Source organism: Xiphias gladius, chromosome 2 (genome assembly GCF_016859285.1).
Source record: "Xiphias gladius isolate SHS-SW01 ecotype Sanya breed wild chromosome 2, ASM1685928v1, whole genome shotgun sequence".
Classification (NCBI taxonomy): domain Eukaryota; kingdom Metazoa; phylum Chordata; class Actinopteri; order Istiophoriformes; family Xiphiidae; genus Xiphias; species Xiphias gladius.
Genome location: NC_053401.1, coordinates 3,430,848 through 3,449,348, shown reverse-complemented (window position 1 = coordinate 3,449,348; position 18,501 = coordinate 3,430,848). Strand labels below are relative to the sequence as shown.

Sequence of the window (18,501 nt, the reverse complement as noted above, 5' to 3'; positions counted from 1 at the left end):
TGAGCTTTTTCCACCTCGTCAAGAATAAAATTATGATAAAAATGCTGGGTAATTGCAAACTTGATACTAAACGTTGGAAAAATTTTTACATTCAGGATTCAAAGCGTCAAAGGAGAAATGATGTTTACAGCTGTGTGCCACAAGATGACAACAACAAGGCTAATCTCTTGAGCCAGATAGTCATCAGAATTAACAACAGATCCAAAAAAAAAAAAAAAAAAGTTCAACATGACAATTTGACAGGTGGTGGTGGATTCAGAACATTACTTGCTCCCATCTGCATTATGGGCAACAACAATGTGCCGTAACAAAAGTGAAAAGAAGACATTGTGTGCACTCTGATGGAGCAGTCAGTGATAGGTTTCGAATCTCTGCAGGTTGGCTCCCACATCACACTAACAGAAGCACAAACTACAGGCTAGGAGAGTAGAAAATTAGAAAATGTATTCAGTATAAGACTACCATCTTATCGATACGCAAAATATTGGTAAAGGTGGGCTATATACTGTGTATTGGTCCTAAATATAAAGGTCCTGTGCGATTATTGCATCACCCTTGACGAACCAGGCACTTGAAGATATTAATAAGAATTAACTAGAAAGATGTCCGGGACATGTAAATCTATTAAATTTCACGAAAGAAGGGTTGACTACACTAGTAGTTACACATTTATGTATAGTAACTACACAGAAGCCTAATGGAGCAGCGTGAGCTGCACTTAGTGCTTGGTTGGGAGGCATAACACTCTCATTTGGAAAACAGTGGCTGAGCTGACACACAGTGTTTTATTGCTCCCTGCGTATTCTCATCTTAAGGTTTTTTTATCATGATTCATTTGAGAACAAATGACCCAAGAGGAAATGAAGAGTGTCTTCTCTCAATCTGACTGAAAGATGTGTCATTTAACCGGAGCCTCTGGCAGATTCTTGGAATGATCAAGTTAAAGGGGGCACCAATATTAACAGCTGTTTTAATGCCTCGGCACCAGCGGCGGCCGTGGCCAGAGGCGTAATGTTTTCAGGTGTCCGTCTGTCTGTACGTCCGTAGGTCCCGTTCTCGTGAGCGCGATATCTCAGAAACGCCTCGAGAGAATTTTTTTAAAAATTTGGCCCAAGCACACTCGGACTCAAGAACGAGCTGATTAGATTATGGTGCTCATGGGTCCCTGTGACCTCCCAAAATGCATTTTTAGCCACAACTCGAGAATTCACACCCTAATTATGACAAAATTCGCTCTAATACTTTGTATTAAATTCCTTCATTTATTTATTTGTGGCTGATTCAGTGCCACCACTTGTTATAGAGGTTTATAGAGGTGATAGATTGCTAAATGCACTTTTAACAATAAAGATTTGATTCAAAATACCAACTACCTGTTACCCTCTACCCAAAAAAAAACCCATCTGCTTCAAATTCAAAACTATGGATCCCAGTAAACCCACAAATTATTTACTACCGAGAATAACTTGCACATTTGATCGCACTCGTCACTAATTCTGGGGAACGATTAATCCGTAAAAGCCCATATCAGCCAGGCAGTAGTACCAAGTATATTTCCCCTCTTGCATTCCTCTGTGAATACTCGAATGAAAATCGCCTTTAATATTTTGCTTATGTGTCCAGCAGGACAAATGCTGTTTCATTATCACCAGCAGATGATTGTGTTCATTTGCAGAGCCCTCGGTGAGTGCCGCGCTTATGAAAGTTTACCTCTTGATTATGGACAGATTAGCAATGACTTGGTGATCTCTAATCACGTCGGCCTCTCACAGCAGCCCATATTGATTGGTGGTCATAGAGCAGGAGTGAATCTACCTTATTGATCTGCTTTGATTCCTTTGTTTCATCTTCTCCTAGCTCAACTAATTGGGCTATTCTTTGTCGACAAGATTGACCTTTATGCCTGATATTACAAAGCTGTATTTATTCCCTTGAGGGGAAAAACATATTAAAGACAGTGTGTTTTTTTTTTTTTTTTTCCCTTTCTCCCCCCTCTTCTTCATACTCATATAATTCATATAAACCTTTTTTTCTGCAAGATGCTCATAAATTCAGAGAAGAAATCATTATTTTCTCATAAATGTGATGATATTGCTCTCATCGGGCGGGCTGTGATGTAAAAGCACTTTATGAGACGGGTTATCTATCCCACATGTCATATGACAGCTGCCTTGGTCTCTGATTGGCTGAGCAAGGTTGGCGTTAATGCCATTTCATTAAATAGACACACAGGCGTCTTCCATCTGGGAACAGAGGATTCTCTTCATCTGTCTTACTGCCAAGAGAGAGTTAAAGATTAAAAGTGACCTGATGCGTCTGCTCACTCTTCTTCTCTCCCTACGAGGGACACGGTGTCTCCGTAAAGACTCTGTGTCAGTGACTGGCTGTCCAGTAAACAGAGATGCATTGATGCCAGTGCCTCCCCTTTAGCCCCGAGGCCAGTATTGACCAATGCATTACTAGGAGGTTTTGTCCAACTGGAGTGATTACAGCATTTAGCTAAGATTTACTCAGCGGTTAGGGAGATAGGACCGTCTGAGGGAAATGCACTGCTCTGCAGATTGTGGGTTCAGATTCCCGCGGACAGGTTTGTGGCCGCGTCTTAAGAGCTGCTTCGTTAGACGCTCTGGGTTAGTCGCAGGGAGAATTATGGACGGATATGTTCACTGAGGACAAAGCTAACAGTTTAGGAGAAGCGTGGGTGGCAGAGGTCGGTCAGAGATGGATTTTTTTTTTTTTCCCTGCATTAGGTGTGGAACAAGAAAATGTATTTGCAATGAAGGTTACGAGAACACAGATGGCAAATCGTTATTCTGGTGCAACCTACGGAGGAGTGGATGTTTAATAGCATAGTTTCTGTCACAATTCTTTCTTTAGAGAGGAAAATAACGTTCATTATGATAGTACATGTTGAATGCACTGGGGCAGTAATTGAGGAAAATTGGGATGATTCTGAAGGCCGTCAAATTAAGAGGATATATCTGTTTATCCTCAACAATTCTGTACTCTACATCCTACCCTATGAATTCAATCATTTTATAAAGCAAATAATTAAGGACAAAACACCCCGGTCAGATTGCATCCTGTCATTTGAAATCCCATTGTTCATTGGATGTGCCATAGAAGTCGTCTTCAAGCTACCCTGGCCAGGATGTGCTCATCTGGGAAGCAAATTTGATAAAACTATCAATAAGACGGTTACGTATCGTGATGTGTTGACAGTCACACATGACGCTTGTCTTAGTGCTGCCAGGATGTGGGCTTACATAGAAAACAATAATAGGCATCAATGTTTTTGGGAGGATTGTACCTCATCTGGAATCAATGTGTGTTCTCCTTTTACTTAATAGTCTAATTACATTGTAATTCTTGGCAACGGAAGTAGAAGTGGAAATGATAAATCACTGATGCAACTCAGTCTTTGATTTTAAGTCAGTTCAGTCGGTTACTGGTTCAAACGTTTCATCCTGATTGTGGCCTCTCAGTAGGCTTTTAACCAGGAAGTAGCATCATTGCTGAGTTTACAGTTGCATGTACACTCTTTCCATCACCAGTACTGGGATCGCCAAAATAAACCGCTACGGATTAGGCCGGCATCGCAAATGAAGCAGGACGCTCGGCTTCATTTGAGGATTCAGCGTAAAGGTTCTTTTCGTTCATGTGCCGAGTACTTGTAACAGGAAGACGTAAATTCAAAAGCCCTAATTTGACCCAGAAAGCTTCTTCATGTGTTGTTTGTTGGTTGCAAGATAAGTCACGCCAGTCACGTTTCCCCATCGTTGCGGTGTTCCGAAACTGCCTCTGACCCGACTTTCTGATATGAGGCAGACATGGATGTCGCCTTGCTGCTCTTGGCCAGGTTGGCATTTGTAAAATATTTGGAGTAGCTATTACATTTACTCCACCTAAATAACGAATGATTGTCTTGGAACTGTGGAAGTCTCATTGCATTCAACAGTGTTTGTGTAATTACTCTCATTGCCAGAAGAGGGAGATAAAAGTCCCGCACTGCAGGTTTAATACTGATCGGAGTACTTGCTTTCCTAGAAAATCCTCTTCTCCTTTTTAGTGTGTTACCCATCTTTAACCCGTCTAGCATCAATTTTGAAATTCCAAACTTCTTTAAATTACTCAAAAGATGGCCAGCAATGACTAGACAATTCAGCTTGCCAGGTGTTCATCCAATCACTATGTCATAAGTAAGACTGTGGACTGTGCTTTAATTATTTCAACCAAAATGATTAATTAACTTGACCTAGTTGATTTAATCCAAGAGGGTTCCTCAGGGTGGTAATAGTAAATATCTGGTCATAGAATCATGGAAAAAAAAAACGGACAGCTTAAAGGCCACTATGAAAGAAAAAGACTTCATGGTAACCTAACCCTGTGCTAGTATTCTAAAAAAACAACCTTGCATCTCTGGTAAATACCTACCAAATTAATGTGGTTTTATGGTGCTTCTCTGACAGCAAGCTGGGGACCATTAGCTCTAATGAAAGTGACAGAAGCAGCCCAGCTTTCTGGAGACTTGAATATTTCCCTGAAGACTCCTTTCACTTCGTCGGTGTTGTGCTTGTGTTGTCTTGTTGCTGTCTACCTGCTCCTGCATTGACTTGGCTGAACTTGTTTACGTTTTGCAGCCACAAGCGAAGGTTTTTAGGCATCATTGTGACCCATTGCAGTCACTGTTCACCACCCGAAAAATTTGCACATTGCAGCTTTATTACAGGTTTCCTTTGTGGCTTTGTTAGACATGGTACATAATTCCCCCTTAAATGTTCTCTCGCTGTGAGCGAACATGCATGCTTACACACGCTCCTGGCTATGGATTGCAGGTTTTCTGTGGTTGCCCGGTTTCCAAGCTGCTTCCAGTTCTGCGGCATCTGAGCTGAATTACATGCATGCGGCAGCGTGCGCGGGCCTTGTAATTTCAGCAAGGAGGTGTCATGTTTAGTTACGCTCTCCATAATGGAGAGCTCCTCTTTTCATTACCCTCACTTTTAAATGGGCCACACCATAGCGCCATGTGGCAGTGATCAATTTGAATGTCATTAACACGGGCGGCTTTAAGGTCCAGCCTTCATTCTTCCCACTCCCTAAACCGCGGTAATTCAATCAAGGAAACGGGCAGCGTTCGAGAGCTCCTGGTCAAGCAAACAAAAGGAATATTAACATCGCCAATGACATTGTATTTACAGGAGAGGCTGAGGGAACTGTGCCATTTACAAAGCAATTTGCCACTGTGATGATGCAAGAATAAATAAATGGGAATTTGTTTCTGATTCGTGTACGAGTACGGGAAGTGTGACATGAGGGGTATGGCAGCCGGAGGAGTCATGTGCGTCCACAGGCGTCCTTTGAATGACTGGGGACACTGTTTTAATCTGCTGTTTGATGTCTAGAGTGCATTATACTATGATATTCAACATTCAAAACACAATTTGTCCTCCTCTAACCTTTAAGAAGATTAGAACTATGCAAGCAATAATAGCTTTTCGAGTTACATATGTGAGAATTTTTTCTGTGCTTGTTGGTTTGTGTGCAATCAATCTTTGGCTTCTTAGTAGTGTTTTTATTTTTTCTTCAATGTGTGCTTGTTGATTTGGACTGCCGTAGTAGTGTTGCGGATGGCAGCTTTAGTATATTTTCTCAGAGAATAAAAATCCAACCCCATCTGCAATTTGTCTTGATTAAGCAGGGTCTCCATCTGCGAGCACCGATCTCTTGTTGGTGTCTTTTCCCATTTGCAGTATATTTCATTCCAGCAGCCCCCCTGTCCACTTAACACCCCCACCTCCTCCTCCAAGCAAAAGATTAACAGATTAGAAGTAACACGATTGCCTGCTTCCTCTTTTCTTTCGTGCCTGCTGCCTTTTTCCTCATTTTTCAGGAAGAACTGAAGGGGAAAATAATCATCAGCTCAATGATTTGCCTCTTTGTGTCCCCGTTTGCAATATCAAGCCATTTGAAAGCACTTAATGTCCACACGATTCTAATTTCATCTGTCATTCTCGCTCTGTACTGTATCACATGACACATATGCCCACACACACACACACATTCATTATAATTCGGCACAGATGTATAGTGTGACAAGGCCTATTTCTCCAGTCTAGTGTATAGAGGCCTATCACACACCTCAGCAATGCGTAACCAATAACAGAAAAAAATGCATGACTGAAAAAATGAAAAGAGATAGAGGCAAATGAAGAGCAGTAGATGAGAGAAAAGAGAGGTGGAGTAGAGAGCTTTACTGGATGGAGAGAGCAGAGGAGACAGACTCAGAGAGAAAAAGTGAGGATAAAAAACATTAGGGGGAGAAAGAGAGATGGTGGTGGTTTAGTGGAGGAGGAGAGTGGTGAGGCAAAGGATGGAGGATCTAGCAAGCTGGGTGGCATTAGTAGGGAAAGCCTCTCCACTTCTGCTAGATAAGAGATGGCCCTGGCCAATGATGTGGAATGGTTCTGATTGGCTGAGCCTGATCCCCCACCAGAGCGAGCCGAGCTCTTCTCCCGGAGCCCAGAGCACTACCGTAACACTGTCGGATATTTCATACTTCACTCTTACAACCATGACTACTGCAGGGTACTGCAACTCTGACCTCATCCCTATGCTGCTCGGCATTTCGCACTTCACTCCTGCAACAGGGACAACTGTAGCATACCTCAGTCCAGGAGCCAGCCTGGCACGTAGTCAGCCCAGTATGATTCTGCACCTCACATTTTGCTTCCAGAGCCAGACTTCAGTGCCAGTGCGGGAAGTAGTCTGCCCTTTATGTAGTGAGGCACAAGGTAGGGTTAGCGCATTTGAATGTCATACATCCTGTCACAGACCTATAAGTAACATTCAGCCATAACCGTAACCCTGGCCTTTCCCTAACCTGGACCAAGTGTTACCCTAACCAGACCTTAAGTTTATTTGCCAAAACACGGTCTTTCCCTAACCACAACCATACCGTAGCTGCCGTGTGCTGACATTGAAAGAATTTTGAAAATGCTGGCATTGGACATAATGAAGGGTTCGACAAAATCATCCAGTATCGATGTTTGAAGTGCCACCAGGGACCGCTGTAGACATCTTAGTGGGTCCAAGCATTTCTACCCAACCCGATAAGCACCAGTGACATCCTTGCCCAACATGGAGACATCGATTTAAAAAGAAGAAAAGAGGAAAAATGTGAGACCCAAGCTGATCCAACATTCTTCGTATCCTGATACTTTCCCTTCAGTTTATTTTAAGCTGGCGTCTGTTCCTTTATACCACTCTGAAACATGGAAAAAATATAAAAAATAGTCGGCTTTTCACCGGTACATTCAAAACTTGGATTTTTTTTTGGATCATTTCAGCATTACAGAAACAGAACATTTGACTCTTGGATAAGTCCTTATACTTAAATGACCAAATAGGTAGTTTGTACATGGTTTTAAAAATTACCCATGTGACTGTTTCAGAAACAAGTCATCTAATATCGTTTTATTTAAGGTTTGATCACGAGAACGTGACTAAAACTGCCCAGTTAAGGTCAGAGAAAGGAGGCCTTCATGGTTAAAAGAAATTACTGTTGAGTTTTTAGGAGACAAGATTCAGAACGCTGCATTTGTAGCAATGACCGATGCTGTCATTTTTCTGGTGAGGACAGCCCCCTTTTTTTCAGTAGAAGTGATGGAGTTTATTCTCTGGTAATGTTCACCTTCAACTGGCAAAGCCTAGGTGGTCAGCATGGCTTTCTCTTGGCCAAAATGCAACACCTTTAAATTCCCCAACTTGAATCATTGTTTTTTATCTGTTTATCCGTCCTTCAAATTACTGTGATGGCGCACGTTTTTATTTCTAGAAAATGCGTGTTACTTTTCCGCCATTTAGTCTCAGTTTCAGCGGGTCAAATACTGTGGAGGTACTAGCAGGGACTGTAGTCTTTTTTTTTTTTAATACAGCCAGCAGAATCACCACAGTGAAAAAATGGTCCTTGCTGCTTCACATGCAGAAGGGGCTTTAAAATAATAGGCACAATCTAAGTTGATAAAGATGCAGCCTGCGTTGCTCATGATATCAGAATCTCTCTAGTTGTGTTGGGTTCAATCAAAACTGCCTGCCCCAGGCTGCCACAACACTGCACTGTACAGGAAAAGTCATTTTCACTGGTGTGAGTTGGAAAATGACATTATTAACATGAACTGCTTTTTCATCATAAAACTGATGAGAAACCAAAATTGTCAGAAATACTAGAGACAGCGCCGTAAAACACGGTTACAACAATATGCGGACACCCTGACTTCAATACAGTTGGCTTTTACACCTCACTATGTAAACCATGACAGCTAGGGGTCCACCAGACTTCATGACTACAACCATGACTACATTTGGGCAGCCTGACCTCACTGTTACCTAGCAAACCAGCTGGCTATGATTATGTAGCAACGGAGACTTTGGCAGCAGGGGCTGAGGAGCCATCTGGCGCAGCGCGAGGTTTTTCCCAGTGGGTTGGTCGACCTGTGGCCCAGCAGCAGTGAGAGTCCAGCAAAGCTGATGCACAAAGGGGGGGAAAAAAAAAACAAAAAAGTCATATATTAATGTCCTGCTGTGTGTGTGAGCATGCATGACTGACATAAACAACTGGGTGAATATGGTAGGGACAGCCTGGGTTTCCTCTGATCCCAAAGTGGCTTAAATACGAGATACGGAGAGCACGAAAATGTCACCTCCCTGGTAAAGTTTACACGGTTTTAAGGACAGTGTGTAACTCATGCACAAAATCCTAACGCAAATTGAAAGATGATAAAAAAGAAAGTTTCAATTTTCCAAATTATTGAGGGCTTTTAAATGTCTTTTTTCACTGTCTCTTGATTGCCCTGGAAGTCCTTACTTATTTGCTGAAATTGCCTCTTTCGAGTACATCTTTAAACGCCTTGTTTTTAGGGGCATGTCAGCGGTTCCTAGTCCAGTGGTTCCCAGCCTTTCGGAGTCACAACCTGCCAGAAAAAATCAGGGTTGGTGTTCCCGATGCGAACCCCCTGATCGCTCGTAAACTGGCTGCAGAGAGAGAGAGAGAGAGAGAGAGCGCTGCAGACCGTAAACAGCTGGTTTCTGTGCGCCTCCCCCTGCTGACTTTGAGTGATTATTGCGAATGCTCTGATTAATAAAAGTAAATAAATACTAAATTATGCTTTGTTTGTGATGACAGTTTTTGTTTAGCTCTGTTCAGTTTTAATAGCTAGCATCTAAAGATGTTATTTTATTTTTTTTCTCCAAAAACCATCTGGTGACCCCCTGGAAATTATCTGACGACCCCCAAGTTGAGAACCACTGTCGTATTCAGTCAAAAACAGCAAAAATATTCTCTTTCATTTATGAGTACTACAACCTCTCATTTGGGTCTAGACTCTGGGCATAATATGATGAATTAAGTGCAGTTTTAGTGACAGTTTCCACAATACAACAGACAGTAAAACATTTAACATCGACAGCTACAGTAGATATAGCTGAAGTAGATTGGCTCCACTTTAGGATCCAAAATATTTAACGCAGTTAAAAGCATGTAACGAGCCACTAAGTGACTTTTACTTGAAGTAAAGTCGGTGTTAATGAGATTTGATTGTTTTAGATAAAACTTAAATGATGCTTGAGGGGAGACAGGGTCACAGCAGCAGCAGAGAATGGATAGAGACAGTTGGTAGGAGTAAAAAAAAAAGGGGGATATTTGGTGAGAATAGAGGCAATTAATAATAGAACATAACGAAAGTTATACAACAGAGGGACAGTGTAATCTCTGACAGGTCAGTACAGTAGATGTTATTATGGAACAGAGATGAAAGAACTGTGTACTGAGCATCTTTTATTCTGACAGTAATCTTTGTGTCACACAGTTTGATCCCGTCTTTATCTATGTTTTGCCATATGGCCCCATTCCTGTCCTCTTCTCTATCCGCTGTCCACACTCTGACTGCTTATGGCTGAACCCTGACAGGAAGCTTAGAGCTGCGGGGTCAAACCTAAAGTCCGAACCTCAAAGGCCCACACGGCGAGTGGGGGACACAGCCACAGATTACTGTCTAGCCGAGCTGACTGCAAACAAAAGGAGTGGACTGTCACCGGGCTCTTTCTAAACGTTTCGAGATTGAGACCGGGCCGTTTTTGAAGTTGGGTCTTATCGTGGCGAGCCGCACAGATGAACTGCTCTGTCTCCCTGCTTTTATCAGATCAGATGATGACAGGAGGAGCGTTAGCAGGAGGCGAATCAGCAACTTGGAAAAGCTGCTGGGGGACATAAAAAGCCTCCTCGGAGACGAGGACGACTCGGCTTTCTCCCCCATCCTTCTCTCGTCCTCTCTGACTAATGCGCCTCTAAGCGTCTTCGTGTGTGCCACGTGAAGACGTGCTTGCTGGCAATTATTTAATATGTATGCGTCTCTTACATATAGGGATGTAATGATGCACCTGGCTTAATGGTTAAGATGTGAATAAATAGATGCAAACAGCTTGTATTGGGCAAAACTCTGAGGCAGTCATGGAAAACAGATACAAGTCAGAGTGAACCAGTAAATCCTGATATTACACTGATATTATTTTTTTAGCATCTAATGATTTTCAGGAGCTGATGTTTCCTAATGATACTCCTTTTTCACTGCGTTCCTCCCCCTTTTTTTTTTTATTCCAGGGGAAAACAAGGCTCGGGTCTGACTCAGGATCCCAACCACACTCACTTCAAGAAAAATCTGCTCAGCGTACCATCCAAGCAACTGCAAGTGTGCCTGCTGGATGAATTTTCAACAGTGTGGGAGATATTCTTCATGCACAGAGCCAAGTGCGTAAACCCAAACCTGTCACTCAGTTCTTGCTCATGTTCATGGGTACGTGCCATTTCAAATTTAAAAAACCCACAGTGTGTAGGGGCCAGAATTCTGCACCGCAGCGGTTGGGTTCTTTTACTGTATGAAAGAAAAGAGCTATGCCAGACTTCCATGTTTTACCACCAACACATTTAGAGCTGAAATGATTAGTTGTTTCAGTGAGTACTCAAACAGCAGAAAATTTTGATGATTGATCAGCCATAGTCAAGTCACATTTTCAGCAAATATGTTGAACATTCACTGGTTCAAGCTTCTGAAATCTGACTTATATTCATGGAAACTGTATGTACAGTATTTGGGTATTTGGCTGTTGGGTGGGACAAAACGAGCGATCTGAAGACATCACCTGCGAAACTGTGAACGGACATTTTTAATGTTTAATGACATTTTTTACGGAACAGACAATTGAATAATCATCAAATAATCAGCAGAGAAATGAATAATGAGAGTAATTGTTGCAGCCATAGACACTGGTGTCAAGGTGTTAATAACTTCCTACTTTCTCGCTTTTTATTTGTGGAGTTAGTAGATTTATAACTATTCAAACTATTTAAACTGGATTAAATGCTTTCAAAAATCGAGCAAAAATAACCATGGAAATGTTCAGACAATTGCTTCACATTGTGCTGAATCACAGCATGTTTAGCCGCAACAGATTGTTGTTCGTGTATCCAAATGCGAATCAGATCTGTCTCAGCGGGTGAGGTGCTTGATTCTGACTGATACAGGCTTCTTGAAGCACCGAGTCCCTGGTTTTTTTTTTTAGATATTACATTACCTTTTAATTTGAGCATTTTAAACCAATTTTCTGAATAGCAATCTAAACACTTTGCTAAAATGAATAAAAAATGTCAGTTTAGAATCAATCAGGAATTGCGTATGGTCATACTGAACCTTCGTACAGTAAACGTATAACCCAACTGCATCAAATGCAGTATATTGGAGGCGGATGGTCCTGACTGACCGGTGTCTGATGTTTAATATATGCCCAATATTGTCCCATATATTGTTAAACCTGGACATATACCTGACACCAGTCTGACCATATACAAATGTCCGTTTGTGTTACCTTTCTCCTGCCTATTATCTTTGTCTTTGCCTGCTTTTGTGTTCTCAGATGCTGTGGGTGGTTTTTCTGCCCCTCTGGCTCAGCTCCAAATAGCTGCACTTCCTCTCCAACGTAACCGCTTGCCTTCAGCTGGAGCTTATGCTGGGGAGGCGGAGGTGGTTGGCTACAGTGTTCAGTGGATGAGGAGGGACCAACCTGGAGAGAGAGAGTATATCTTCAGGTGAGAAATTAATTGAGCCTGTCGATTTTGGCAGCGAGTTTCGGCACCTCGGCTGATAGGCCGCATTCTCACTCCCTGACTGTGTATCTTCTTTTTCAAATACCCTAAGAACATTTTGTTCCACTGGTTTGTGGAGCACATTGAAAGGAGAGGCATTAGGTCTGAGAAGTCAGACTTTATATATGCGCCTGTCTGCTGCAGTCAGGCCTGTTTTCCTTCAGTAGAGCTGATGATTCTATAACCAAAGTAATGTCAAAAAACCAGGAAATCACAAGGAGCACTTAAATTATCCTGTTTCATTTTTTAAACTGAGGGAAATAAAAATCTTTATGGTGTGTGTGTGTGTGTGTGTGTGTGTGTGTGTCTGTGTGTGTTTGCGTTCAGTGTTTGCATGTAGGGGAAAGGTTTCCATAGAGACTAGGCCAGCTAATCCGACGAGCTGTGGAAGACGGAGAGAACAGGTCTGAAGTGCTCAGCATTACGGCGGCTTCTAAAAGCTCCCTGCCTCTCAGCGCCTTAGTCTTCATTACCTCCACATCCCCTTTTGATTGGCTGCATTTATCCTGAGTACCCCAGGTTTGGGAGGGAACTGTAACTCCAAACCAACCCCCCCCCCTCCCGACAGCACACCGCCAGCATCGTAGTAGGTGTCATACCCAACCCCTGAAGGCAAGAATTTGGACTCATAAACTCGATATTGTGTTATTTTCTGTACCTGGTAGTTTCAAGACAATACAGTGTTTTCCTCTGGCCCTGTTATAGGCCGCTAGTTGTGGACAAACAGTACAAAGGAGTGACTACACTGTATGGTTTGTGGGTGTTAAAGTGATATGTAAAATGAAATTTGCATGTCCTTTGATGTGCTAAGTGGCAAGATAATGTGGCTCTCTGTTCAGGTTGGATGGTGTTAGTTTGTGCAACACTTTGGCAAGCATTCAGTCATCCTGTGATTGAAATAGAAAAATTAGCTGGGGGTCTTAAGCCCCTCCACTTGTGCCACGCAGCGCCCAGTGTGTTCACTCTGCTTATCTGGAGTCAACTTGGACACTCCAGCTCAGTTAAGGTTGAGTAAAGTCTGGCAAGACACTGGTCCCCCGCCATGGTGCTTTGGTTGTGGGGTGGGAGAAACATTCAGTTTCTATACTTAAGTATAGAAGGCGGTCAAATCCAAAACAACGCGATGAAAAATGCCAAAAAGCTCCTCAGAGCCGAGGAGAACTGAAGAGTTGGTGAAAACTCTTCAGTTGAGTTTGTCAGTACGAGCATAGAAACCTTGATTAGTGCAGCTTTAAAGGTACGTTACTGACCACTAGTAGCGCTACGGATCAGTGTTTTCAAGAGGTGGCCTCTGGTGTGTGTGTGTGTGTGTGTGTGTGTGTGTGTGTGTGTGTGTGTGTGTGTGTGTGTGTGTGTGTGTGTGTGTGTGTGTGTGTGTGTGTGTGTGTGTGTGTGTGTGTGTGTGTATCTCATGCACTTGTAGCTGGTTGAAGTGGAGCCAACTGCTTTATTCTGGTAGTTTAATCTCAAACCTTTTGATACCGGTATTGATACCTAGACTTCGATACCAGCTCTGAACGATAACTTCAACTCTTTAGTTTTATATTTCAGCAACTTGGCATTTTTACACTCAAAGCAGTTTCACAGCGTAAGAAATAAACATATTTATCAGTTTAAGTCGCCGCATCTATTGCAGAAACATTGAACAAGCCATTTTTCGATACTTGATAGTATCTAAGCAATTCACTTGGTATCATAATAGTATTGTAGTTCAGTACCCAGCCCCATGACAGTGCGTATTTACATATTTTGTAAGTGCATCATATTATTTGGATGTAAAATCTTGATCTGTCAAGTCAAAGGTTATTACTGCGGTCAAATGGATGAATTTGGGTAGATCGTGAAATAGCCTAAAATGGAAAACACTCAAGTGCAAGTAGCTTGGAATTGTACCGAAGTATTGTCCGCCACTGGCAGAATACAGTAAGTCCAACCAAAGGGACAGTCCCGGGAAACTCTGCATTAAATCTTGGGATGACCTGTGTTTGGCTAGATGCATTGTGGGTAAAAATACTCAGGGAAACCAGGTATTTGAACAGTGCTGCGTTTGCCAAAGCGCTGTGGCATTCTCAGTCTCACAGATGTTACTGCATGTTTACTTTAGGCATAGATTATCATCGACGGGCGCACAAACAGAAAAAACACACAGATGTATGTGCAGACACACACACACACGCGCAGGGATTCACCGTAAAAAAGCAGCCATGTATTAATATTCTACAGAGAACTTGTTCCTCCTCTTACTGCTAAAACTGTGAAAGCTGCACCACAGTTTCCAGTATATGTAAGTGGAATGTGGGGGGGTAAGATAAAGATGATCCCCACCCAAGTTAATGTTGAGGTTATAATAACGGCATTCGCAGAGTATTGATGTGTGACTCAAGTGCATTCCTAAAGCAAAATCGTATAATTTTCCAAACATTTAATTTTCTTACGTATTTCAAATCCTACACTGTGACAGATTTTTGTAAATTTGACCTTATTATTGATGCAGGCATAAAAACAGTGAACCATAATGCCTCAATACGGCAAATTAGTAACAAAAGGATTCTACACAGGGATGGTATATGATGATATTAGATTATTGCCCAGTCGTAACCAATATTGAATGAGAATCCGTGAACACGTGTCTGTACTGCACATCCTGCATAGATTCGAGTGTCTGTTCTTTTTTTTTTTTTTTTTGTAGTGCTGTGATTTAGCCATTTGTCCACCACGGTGCTACAAAAACAAGAAAAACTCAACATTCAAGTTCGACAAACCTGAACATAATCTCTGTTAATGAAGTACTTGCACAAGAAAATTACCACACTGTTTTGGGCGTCACAATCTGGAAGAGAAGGACCACTTGGCGTATGCAGCAAGCGGTGGGGATTTTCACATAGTGGCGAGACTCAAACTGCAGGTCATATGACTCAATTTGGACCCAAGACTTTGTCTCATACACGGTAATCATCAGAGACACGCCTGAAAAAACCACAAAATGCTGACGAACGCACTGAAATCTTTGTATCATCACAATTTGAGCCTTGGGGACCAATGAGGACTTACGGGCTCAGTGAACAACGTTCATTCAAATAAATGGGGTGTTGTCTTGGAACACACTTTCCAGTTCTCTTAAAAGCTCCATCCTGTGTGCTGGATGAACGAGTTACGTTCAAATCAATGTGAAGCCATTATGCCATACAATATCCACGTCTCCTGTGTATTACATCAGTGAAACGGTCTACACACAGGAAATGATAAAAAAATAAAAAAAATTGACTGCTAACTGCAAGATATCGCTGTTGCCATCTTTCATCACACCGTTGTCACAAAATGCCTCGTGCAACCTTAATAGTAAACATAACGTAACATTAAGATCGCTTCGCTGCAACCCATAACCTACACCTTCGGTACGGACTGGCCTAAAATCAGTACAGGTGCCAGCCAAAAAAGTCAGTGATTCCCCTTCAAAAATCTGTACTTCAAAGTCTCACACACACACACACACACACACACACACACACACACACACACACACACACACGTGTATGCCGGTCTTTTCTGCCAAGAGGAAATGCATTGGTCACCATTATTTCATTCCCAAAAGGCTATGCTTTCATCTTGACTCTGCATCCTCTCTTTATTTCTCTTTCTTTCTCTCTAAAACACACATGCAAAATCACCTGCTGAAAGCTTTTCATCCTGTTCTTTCACACCCTCTTCTATTCTCATTTTAGATTCACCCTGACCCACCTACTTTTTATTCCCCTCCAAATTCTTCAGCACTCATCCCCTTTTTGCCAGCTTCGTTTCAACCTTTACCTTCTTCTCTCTCAGTCTTCTAAGTAGTAGTTTAGTTTACCGTAGGCGTCTCACCGCTTCAGGTTTCTCTTGCATTTTGTTTTTTAGGTTGCCCATACTTTGCGCAGACATCCAGCATCTTTTGATTTGACCAATTTAATTTCAATTTTATTCTTGTTAGTGTGGAAAAACAACTGAAACTCTGTCACTAAAATGCTTTACTGTGAAACCAGGGTCATAACAACACAAATAAAAGCATATTAATAAACAACACTGACCCAAGTGTTTTTGTGGCAAAGAATATTTCTTCAAAACTGACTGTGACAGACCATAAAATTCTTCCAGATAACTTAAAGCATAGTCTAACTGTGCTAAAAGAAAACACTTGGGCTTAAGGTCCAAAAGTACAGTATTATCGATCTTGGTGCGCTAGCTTTTAGAAGTCATTTTATGCTTACGTTATTGCCCATTTTGGAGCTCTAAAGAAAATGTAAAGGTTAACAGACACCTCTCTTCTCGTTTTGGAGAAGACAAAAAAGATGCAGCAGCTGAAACACTGTCGGTTTTACTGCTTTCAACTTCAAAGTTGAAAGCGTGAATCACATCATTACCAACCTGAGTGCATTTACGCTTCCGAAGTGATGCTGCAAAAGTTTGTTTGGCTGTTAACAAGCATTACAACCTTTTGATTGTACAAGTTTAAACACGACAGTACATCTATGGGATGTTTGTTGATTTAAAAAAACATACCACGGAGAAGCTCAAACTCAGAAGGTTTTATTGGAATTACAGTTGTATAAAAGAAATTTTAGTTTGTCGCTGTCTGTGTTTTACATCCTCTGACTTAGAAAAGTTCTTTCTTCTATTTTGCCTAGTAGTTTTGACCTATCATAAAATTATCCTTACAGCTAGGTTTGGTATCGAGAATAATTTCTGAATTGGAAAAAAATTCCCCCTTCCTTTCTCTCAGTTTCTGGTTCTTTGTCACTGCAACATTTAAAGCTGAAACAAAGCATTAGATTATGAAGTAATAAAAGGGATATGTTTGCATTAACAGAACTTTAACTGTAACTTCACTGATGAGGCGAAACATTGTGACCACCCCTGCCCAATATGCTGTCGCAAAAAAAGCTCTGACCCTCTGAGTCATGGACTCTATAAGACCTGTGAAGGTGCCCTGTGATATTTGCACCAACACTTTGGCAGCAGGTAATTTTTACACCCTGTAGGTTGCAAGACAGAGCTGCCAAGGGTCCCAACTGTTGTTCCAGCACATCCCACAACACCCTGCCCCTGGTTCGTGGTTTGTCCCTCCTCAGACCAGATTGGGAGCACCCCACTAGATTTTCCATTTCGGAGATGCTGCGGCCCAGCCCTCCGGCCATAACAATGTTTTCTTACCATCTAATATATCCCACATCTTGACATGCGCTGTTTATCATGATATCACGATTATCAGTGTCATTTGCTTCAACTGTTAGTTTTCCAAGTGCTTAGAAAGCAGTGAATTTGGTACCTGTAGTAATGGTGACATATTGCTGGTGATGATTAGTGGGCGATTGGTTGAGATTTAAAAGGGGAAACACAGAGGACTCAATAAATGACAAAAGGAAGGGGAAAAAAATCATTTTGACCTCCAATCTTTCCGCCACAGATGCACGACAACAAATCTCAGGCTGGACCTGGTCTTGTGGTCTACCTCACAAAGGTCTCTTTGCGTCTTGGAGGTAACTGTACCTGGTGGGAGGCTTCAGTGGGTGAAGCATATGAACGTAAAACGTTGAAATACGCAGACGCAGCAGCTGAAGCAGGGCAGCAGGGCTGGAGAGCACGAGGGCTACCAGCAGAGGTGGGTTGCAGAGGTGTTGTGGCCAAATCGACCACCGCGCTCCTAAAAGAGACAGTAGTTCGAGGGCGGGCTCTACAGCAAGCCACCAGGTCTGCTCGGTGTAATAGCAACCGGCTTTGGCTGAAGAGAAATCATCCGATCTGGGCTGTAAGGTGCCCGACCTATAGGAAACGGTAAAAGCAGGGGGTGGGGGGGGCAAGCCTGGGTTGCCAGATGAAAGACAATACAGAAAGGGAATTGATAAGCACGTCACAACTGTGGAAAAAAATCAAAGTGATACACTCTTACTTTGATTTGAGATGAATGTGTGATGACAGAAATTTGTATACACACACACACTTGTCAGTTTATTAGGTACACCTAGCTAAAACTGATGCAGTCTAATACAACAGTTCTTCAATTGTCTCCTACCTTTGTGGTGGGTTAAATGTTCAGTTTTTGTTGGAAAAAAAACAGGGGTAGTCTGTGGTGCTGTTAAACCGCATTGCATTATGCTGACAGGTGTTCTTATTACATTGTTCACCCCATTCAAATCAGAGGGTAGGCTACACAACGAACACACCTCTTTGTGTAATGCAATACAATTCAACAGAACCACGAATTGCAGCCTCCAAAATGATCACAGAGTTCAACCAGCACCTCTTTAAGACAGTTTCAACAAAAACTGAACATT

The 18,501-nt window shown here is 42.1% G+C and overlaps 1 long non-coding RNA gene across 3 annotated transcripts in view; it reads left to right on the top strand.

Moving 5' to 3' along the window:
• LOC120802114 overlaps positions 1–18,501 on the top strand; it is a 230,059-nt gene that overhangs the window by 177,259 nt on the left and 34,299 nt on the right. For 2 of the 3 annotated variants that reach the window (XR_005709189.1, XR_005709192.1), the window contains exons 2-3: positions 10,655–10,801; positions 11,965–12,136. This is a non-coding gene — a long non-coding RNA (uncharacterized LOC120802114). Of the gene's footprint in view, positions 1–10,654; positions 10,802–11,964; positions 12,137–12,520; positions 12,999–18,501 lie in introns of those variants that run through there. The other variant, XR_005709187.1, reaches the window with a different exon arrangement.